General features: G+C 44.9%; 1 pseudogene; it reads left to right on the top strand.

Moving 5' to 3' along the window:
• The first annotated feature begins 862 nt into the window (after positions 1–862).
• On the top strand, positions 863–8,734 carry LOC108799285 (annotated as a pseudogene).
• Positions 8,735–9,088: the final 354 nt, after the last annotated feature.

The raw sequence follows: 9,088 nt of genomic DNA, 5'->3' as shown, positions 1-9,088 counted from the left end.
AACATTGGTTGCTATGAGGCACCATAGTCTAGCAGAGTCAGTTCTTCCCTCAGACCCTTTGATGGGTGGTGGCGGTGGCAATTTACAATTTATATAAACATATCTATAGCTACGGGCAGGGCAGCCATCAGAAATTTTAGGCCGGGCTCCCCCCGCGCCGCTGGACGCAGGGCTTAGTGGCGCGCTGGACGCAGGGCTTAGTGACGTGCTGGATGCAGGGCTTAGTGACGCTCTGGATACAGGACCCACCTGAGAGTGACCCTGAAGAGCCCACCATAGATGCTGCACAGCCCATCTAAGACTGTCTATGGTGGGCTGGTCAGGGCTGCACCCCTCCCCTCCCTCCTTTCCTTCCTTCCTTCCTAGCTCCTCTTACCTGCACACATGGCCTCGTCTGCCACCGGACCGGCCAGAAGTAACGTGACGTCACTTCCGGCCAGTCCGACATCAGACGAGCAGCGTCGCTGCTGGCGCCCTGCGCTGCTAGAGCCAGGCCTCCGCCTCTTTTTAATCAATATATACTATATATATATATACACACACACATTGTATATATATTATAAAGTATTAATAAATTAATAAATTAATTTATTTTACAAAAAATATTCAATACATGAAAACCCTCAGTTTCAGAGTTGGCTGCATGCTTAGTTAAGCAGATCAGTTATGGCAGTCCTCTGGTAGGAAAAAGGGAGAGGGGTGTATGTCCCTCTTCGGATTTATTCAGCTGTGTGTGTAATCTGATCTCTCCTGCTGTTGTGCAGGAGCTACCTATTGACTGCCAGCAGTATAGCATGATATTCCCATATAATATCATAACTAAAAAGAAGTAAAACTTTTTAATTTCGAGTTCCCCAAGTCCATGGCAGAAGAGGCAGTGAAAGTAGCCCTTGAGGTTGGATATCGTCACATTGACTCCGCGTTCCTGTATGGTAATGAGGTGGAGGTCGGTCGTGCAATCAACGCAAAGATTGCAGATGGGACAGTGAAGAGAGAAGATTTTCAACCCTTGTCTTTATAAAAAAGTTATGGCTAGAGTTCTACTTTCATTTTGTTAAACATAAAACACACCAGCCACTCTGTATGAAACCACAAAGGAGAAAGATGTCTATGGGTGAAGAACCATTTAACCATTTCACATTTTAGCCTGGTGATGACCCTCGCCCAGTAGACGAAAATGGAAAACCGATCTTTAACAACACAGACATTTGAGACACGTGGAAGGTATTGTATTTCATTGCCAAGATTACACAAATGTAAATATTTGCAAATTGTGATCATTTGGGGTCACTAGTAGTGAACAGCCAAACGTACTTGGGTCTGGCTCACCAAACTTCTCCGAAATGTGACCGTTTATCCGAACCCCATTGATGTTCAAGTCAATGAAAGTAAGGGATTGTCAAAGGACATGGGTAGCTGGGCACTGCTGGGAGTGTGTGTGTGGGTGAGGGATATGAACCAATGCAAAAACTAACCTTTTGCCCGTGTTAATGAGCACAAGAGACTCTTCCCCACACTTGGTCCCCAAGAGGATAAGGGGGTACGGGGGAAGGTGGGGGACTTTTTGGAATCAGAAAGCCCTCTATAAAATGAGGGGGCACCCAAAAACCAAACTCCTCACCTCTGTGAATGAGCAAGGGGTACATGATTCCCTTTGCTCATTCACAAAGAAAATAAAATGTAAATATACACACACAAGCATTCGGCAAGTCCTTTATTAAAAAAAACCAAAACAATCTCCCATGGTGCAAATCCATTCCATTCATGGTGCTAATCCAACTTCAACCGCAGCCAGATTCAACTGATTCTCAACATGCCAGGGCTTAGACACAAACCAGTCTGTAACCAGGTGACATACAAAAACAGATGCGTCTAAAGAGAGCAAATGTTTCTTAAAGGGAAACGGCAACATATTTATATTAGTCCACATTCTAATAAAAAACAGGCTTATTTAAAGGATCAGTCTACCCAAAACTGATATTTTAATGTTTTATAGCTGCTGGAGGGTTAAACCCCCTGAGTTTCTTAGGGACTCTCTTGATGAGAGCCCTGTGCTGAGTTCCTGGGTCTGCACACTTGTTGGGCCTATAGTGAGGCGTTCCCACCATCACTGTGAGGAGTTCCCAGGCCTCCCACCTTCCCTGTGATGAGTTCCTGGGCCTGCATCACCTTCTGTGCCCATTATGAGGGTTTCCCACCATCCCTGTGATGCATTTCCAGGTCTGCATATATGTTATGCCCATTGCAAGGGCCTCTCATCATCACTGTGATGAGCTCCCAGGTCTGCACACCTGCTGTGCCCATGATGAGGGGCTCCCACCATCCCGGTCTTGAGTTCCTGGGTCTGTACACCTGCTGTGCCCCTTATGAGGGACTCCCACCATCCCTGTGCTGAATTCCTGTGTCTGCACACCTACAGTGCCCCTTATGAGGAGTTCCCACCATCCCTGTGCTGAGTTCCTGTGTCTGCACACCTACTGTGCCCCTTATGAGGAGTTCCCACCATTCCTGTGCTGAGTTCCTGGGTCTGCACACCTGCTGTGCCCATTATGAGGGGTTCCTGCCATTCCTGTGCTGAGTTCCTGGGTCTGCACACCTGCTGTGCCCATTATGAGGGGTTCCTGCCATTCCTGTGCTGGGTTCCCGGGTCTGCACACCTACTGTGCCCCTTATGAGTTCCCACCATTCCTGTGCTGAGTTCCTGGGTCTGCACACCTACTGTGCCCCTTATGAGTTCCCACCATTCCTGTGCTGAGTTCCTGGGTCTGCACACCTACTGTGCCCATTATGAGGAGTTCCCACCAACCCTGCTGGATTGTATTTATTCTATATGATAGGCAATATAACAGGAGATGTGTAAACACACAAAAGGTGTTTGAGAACACCAAAATCTTCCAAATGAGCATGAAATGAGGCTGAAATTATTGAAGGGAGACCTCAGTGTTGCAGCATCCTAGACCTGGGGGCAGACTACACCTATAACTAAAATATTTTGGGGGAGCCAGCACCTTTAGAGGAAGCTACAGTGGATTTGACTATGTACAGCTCAGTGGATTTCTATCCTTTGTGGCTGCTGAGAAAAGTATTGTAATGAAAGTTTTCATAGCCGGGGTTCAGCGATGGAAGGTTTAACCTTTGCCCCGTCTATGCAGAACAAAGTACAACATTTTGGTTGGAATCAGGATCCAAGCTTATTTTTTTGCCCGAAAGACAAAACCCTGTTCACAAATCAAACATTTTCATACCGACACACATATACCAGTGACGTTTAATCACACTTCATCATATTATACTGAAATGTTGCCTTCTTATACAACGAGGTAGAGTGTCATTTATTTCTCAAACAGAGTAAGATGCAAGAATTCTGCAAGTCACATAACATCGTACTGGTGGCCTATGGGTCCTGGGCTCCACCCGAGATCCGGACTGGTAAGCAGAACTCTGACGATCTCCGTTAAAGTGGATGTTTGAGTTACTTTACCATTTATGAATACATTCCTAAACATAATATACAGCAACAGTATCGTTTTTCAGAAGAGCTCCAATTTTTGTCAAGTCCTAGGGGAAGTCTTTCATTAGCTCCAGTGCAGTGAATTTGCCCAAGCTGAGAACATCTCATTAGTCTGCTGCAGGCAGGAGGAAGCATTTCCTCAGTCTCCTCACCCCCAGTGATCAGACTGCTAGTCACAAGGTGAGAGGCTGCAGCAGGGGCTGATCTGTGTCATACATTTGTGAACAGGCAATTCTTGGCTTCCAGGAAGCATATAGTAACCCTGAATGATGCCTGAACAAAAGAATGCGCCATCCCTCTATGATCTTCTTGAATCTTAATGAATACCTGCTAGTGTTATACTTACATATTACATGACATTCATTTATGAAAAATATATCAGATGCTATGTCCACTTGAAACTGCTAGGCATTGCTTTTGGCAATGTGTCTGGCAGAGCCATGGCATGTCAGCACTAGAATATTCCATGACCTAATCAGTGCATTTTGGCTAAAATGTCAAGCTAACCTTACAAATATTCCTCTGTTTTTCTTTCAGGACTGATCAAAGTATGCCCGCCCTGCTAGAAGACCCTGTACTCAATGCCATCGCTGAAAAACATGGCCGGTCTCCAGCACAGGTGGCCATGAGGCACATGTTGCAGAAAGGCGTTGTTGTCCTCGCTAAAAGCTCCAACCCAGAGAGGATCAAACAGAACCTTAGGTTTGTCTTGTACTTTATTGTCATATTCGTGCTCTAAACAACGCCAGCCAGGTAGATGCAAAAACAATCTTTCCCGTATTCATTTATTCCTTCAAATCCCATTTATTCACTTTCACATTAGCCATTGAAAGTGCCTGTCTTAGTTGTCACATACCAGCAGAAAGCAAAAATCAGGCTTGGGATGAGTGCTCTGAAGGATGATGGGCATTAGGGGGAGATGCTTAGGTGAGCCTAGAGATTGGAGAAGTCTGAGGTTGGGTATCTGTCCTGACATTCACCTGCAGTCTAAATGACAGGCAGGAGGCCGGACACTAGCACAAGGTCTGCAGACTCGGAAAAGTAGACATATTGTAACTGTGAAAGAATTCGGAACTGGCAATCTTTTTCTCCTGCGTTGCACGAAGGCTGCTGCAATACAATTAAATTGGCAAGTGTCCTGTGATTGTTCTCATCCTATTTTAAGATGCTCTCCAGGCAGATCTAAAAAGACACAGATGAATGCAGCTCTGTAATCATAAATACATTGCTACATTTATTGTGTCTCATGCAAGCAGAGTATGTACCGGAAATTGACCTGGTATCAGCCTCTTGAATTCCCTGTACAGCACATGAAGCTAATGAGTTGTGTTGTAGTGCATGAAGCATGCTGATAAGAGGAGAGCAGAGTGACAGAGGGGTGAGCTCATCAGTCTGCTGCTTCTCCTTTCACCGTCCTGTCACAGGCCTTTTTTTTTTTCTTTTGTTAATACGCACAGCATCTTGGCACATTATGACCGACTTACCTTGTAAGTGATCCCCTCCAGTTCTGCGATGTCCATGCTGTCCTCTGCCGCCGGCGATTCCATCTTCTCCTGGTCTTCTTCTGGGTCTGGCATCTTTGGCCTCTTCATTGCCTGAGTTGGGATGATGCAAATCCCAGACATGCGCATAGGAGTTACCGTATTCATTTCCGCACAGGACTTTCTTCTGCGTTGCACGAAGGCTGCTGCAATACGATTAAATTGGCAAGTGTCCTGTGATTGTTTCTCATCCTATTTTAAGATGCACTCCAGGCAGATCTAAAAAGACACAGATGAATGCAGCTCTGTAATCATAAATACATTGCTACATTTATTTTATTATTATTATTTTATATAGTATGTACCTGGAATGACCTGGTATCAGCCTCTTGAATTCCCTGTACAGCACATGAAGCTAATGAGTTGTGCTGCAGTGCATGAAGCATACTGATAGGAGGAGAGCAGAGTGACAGAGAGATGAGTTCACCAGTCTGCTGTGCTGCACTAAGCTGTGCATGATGTGTAGCTCAGTGACAGGCAGGGAGGGAGCATTTATGACAGAAGAGTCATACAGGGTCCCTTCTCTCCTAAAACCCGACCTGTCACTTTTTTTAATGCTTTTCTTCCACTTTCACCGTTTCTCTACACGGTGTGTTTATGGACTGAAATGCTTGCATTTTTCAGGTCTTTGAATTTGAACGATGAGTGATGAAGAGATGAAAAATCTCGATGGACTGAACCAGAGCGGGAGTTATATAAATTTTGATCTGTAAGTAACAGGATCTGTAAGTTACAGGAATCATAGTGATATACGACTTTATCATGCTTCGGTCATACTGCATTAGATGTGTCAGGGCCACCTTACCCATAAGCCAAAGTGAGCTGTTTTTCCAGGCCTACCAGTTCAGGGGACCCACCATAGAATATTACATGCAGCTCTGTGGTGCTGCTGTTGTGAATTAATGATTGGGGTCATTTTGAGAGCAGGTTGTTGATTGTTATTTTGTGCATGTGGAATGCTTCATGTGCAATATTTAAAGTGAGTCTTTCAATAACTTTGAATAAATTCCCAACATGTCACAATATACCGCAACAGTATATAAAGCTCCATTTTTTAACAATAAAAAAAACTGTCTAAGTGACCTTGGCTAAGGTGAGATGATGGAAGTTGCATTACCAAAGTACTTTGTTGTGCAGGAAGCATGCATTACCTTATTTTAGCCTGCAGGGGTCACTGCAATATTTACCATTCTCAATCTTGCTTTGTATACTGTTCTGTATACTCAGTGGATGTTTTACACCACACTATCTAAACCAGTGGTCCGCGTGGGCTGGATGTGGCTTTTGCTTGGCTTTAAGTGGCCCCTAAGGCATTATTCATCCCACTAACTACAACAATGGGGCACAAATTCCACCCAATGACACCAACAATGGGACACGTTTGCTCCCACTGACACCACCAATGGAGCACTATTCCTCCTGACACCTTCGATGTGGCATAATTCCTCCCACTGACACCAGCAAAGCAGCATTGTTCCTTCTCTGACCATAAGTGCTAGGTAATTTTTTTTAATTCCTTCTGACCACCGAACCTGAGGCTTTTTTTGAATCCCACTGGTCACAGTCTGGCCCCCCTAAAGTCTGAGGGACAGCAAACTTGCCTTTATTTAGAATATTCTGGAATATTACTTAACAGAGGATAGTTTGAAAAACAAAACACATCAAGAGAGTAGCTGCTCTGTGGGCGAGGAGAGTGGGCGAACTTTTTCAAACTAATAGCACGATCCCGGCTGCCCCAATAACCGCTTTTCACATTAGTGCACACAAGATCACCTCTAAACATATAATACAGGGAACAGGAAAGAACAAGAAAATGAGGCCACAGAGGGCACTGGTACACCAAAATTGGCCCACTGGAGACTAGAAAAACATTGCCTGGTCTGGTGTATTGTGATTTCTGCTGTGATGTTCAGATGGGGTGGGGGTGGGGTTATAATTTTGGCATACATGGCGCAAATTCATAAATCCATCCTGCCTTGTGTGCGGTTGCACGAAATGTTTTTAGTGGCACATTTTACTTTCTATAAATCCCAACTGAACTTTCAGTTTAAATCAGCTAAATACATTCCAGGTACATCAAAATGGTATGCAAAGGGTTACAATTTGATTTCTTCAGAAAGAGCCACAGCTTAGATAGAAAAGCCTGTCCCCTGTCAGCATGCTGCAGAGAGGGACCCTTACTTTCTGTGTAGAAGCAGTGGAATCCCTGCAGAGGTCTGGAATGCCCTCCAATGAGCCAGGCCTATAGCTCTGCAATTAGCAAATCCAATGCTGATTGGAGAGCACTAGGGCTGACTTAGCAGGGGCATGCTGGACCTCTGCAGAGAGACCACTGCTTCCACATGCAAGGTTCCTTGTATGCAGCATGCTGGCAGGGAAGCTACTCATATGGGTAATAGACAAGTGTACCTAACAAAGTGGCCACTGAATGAAGGTTACACTGAGAAAATACTATACAAGTTTAACTCGCACATCTGCATGACACTGCATAACACTGAAAATAGACAGTTACTGTGGGCGATGGCATGGAAACTGGTTTCCTACAGGAGAGGCTGGACGGTTTGGATCAATTAACGTGCCTTTAAAAGGAACTGTCATCTTCTTACCATTGTTACTAGGGATGCTCCGATAATGTTTTTTCAGTATCGAGTTAAGAGTACCGATATTTGGATTTCGGTATTTGCCGATACTGGTACTTCCACTAGCATGGCGCCAGCTTCCCGGGCAATCAGGAAGCCAGGCAGCGTGTCATTATCCGCCGTCTATTGCAAAATACCATAAAGTCACTCGCACCAGTTTGTAGATAGCAGTCTATCTCCTTTATTGACTGAACATGATGTCACATACACAATGCGCCGTTTCGGGACCAGGCAGACCCTTCTTCAGGCAAACAACAGTCATTATCTGCCGCCTGGATTCTTGAATGCCCAGGAAGCCGGCTCCATGCTGTTTGGCCGGCTCGATGCTGATTGGCCGGGAAGCCGGCTTCTCAGCCAGTCAGCATCAAGCTGGCTTCCCTGCCAATCAGGAAGCCGGGAGGCGGGTCATTACCCATAGCCCGGCCTCCTGATTGGCCGGGAAGCCGGCTCAATGCTGTTTGGCCAGCTCAATGTTGATTGGCCAGGAAGCCGGCAGGCAATCAGCATGGAGACGGCTGTTTGGCCACCTTGATAGTGATTGGCCGGGATGTCGGCTTCTCAGCCAAAAAGAAAGGATCCTGCTTCCTGATCAATCAGTGAGTGATTACCTGCTGCCCGGCTTCCTGATTGGCCGGGAAGCAAGCACCATGTTCCCTTGCGGCACTTCTAAACTAATTTTTAGAAATGCATTGGAAAGGTATAAATAAGATGTAAACGGTGTGATATATTCTTTGTTTCTATGTAGAATATGGCTTGTAATTTTATGGGATGCATCTGTATTTGCCTATTATATAGACAGGCTCCTTCACAATTCACTCTCTTTGCAGTCTCTAATGACATGACTCTGACAAAGATGGTAGGCGATGAACATGTGATCTTTAGCCTAGGGTAGGATGCTTGGAAGCAGCATAAAAACCAATTACAAGACAGAGGACTTTCTAAAACTCAATTTGTAACTGTGGATAATTCTAATGATGACTGTACTGTATTGTTCTTGCAGGTGGAAGGACCATCCCAAATACCCGTTTTCAGAAGACCGATAGAGAACGCCGGATCTGGGCACACAACATCCACAGCTGTGGTGCGACACTGGGGGGTCATACATCCCACATACGATTCCTGTAATAAGAGTAGCGTCTTGTACCAATGAGAAGAAATAATTTTGCTCTGTATAATGGACAATACAGGACATCTATTTTCTCATACAGGGTCATGCATCACATTTTGAATTGAATAGGAAATGGTTAAAAACCTGCCAGTTGCTTTTTTTGGTCAGTAAAAGGAAATCTCTTTAAAGAGGAAATCCAGGAATGTAAAAAGTTAACCCTTGCAGTGCACTGCAAGGGTTAACTGCTCGTTTTGGTCTAGGAGCTCAAATAAAAAAAATAATTATATAT

The sequence above is a fragment of the Nanorana parkeri genome, unplaced genomic scaffold, assembly GCF_000935625.1.
Source record: "Nanorana parkeri isolate BGI_ZX_2015 unplaced genomic scaffold, ASM93562v1 scaffold1686, whole genome shotgun sequence".
Lineage (NCBI taxonomy): Eukaryota > Metazoa > Chordata > Amphibia > Anura > Dicroglossidae > Nanorana > Nanorana parkeri.
This window is presented reverse-complemented; position numbering and strand designations above follow the sequence as displayed.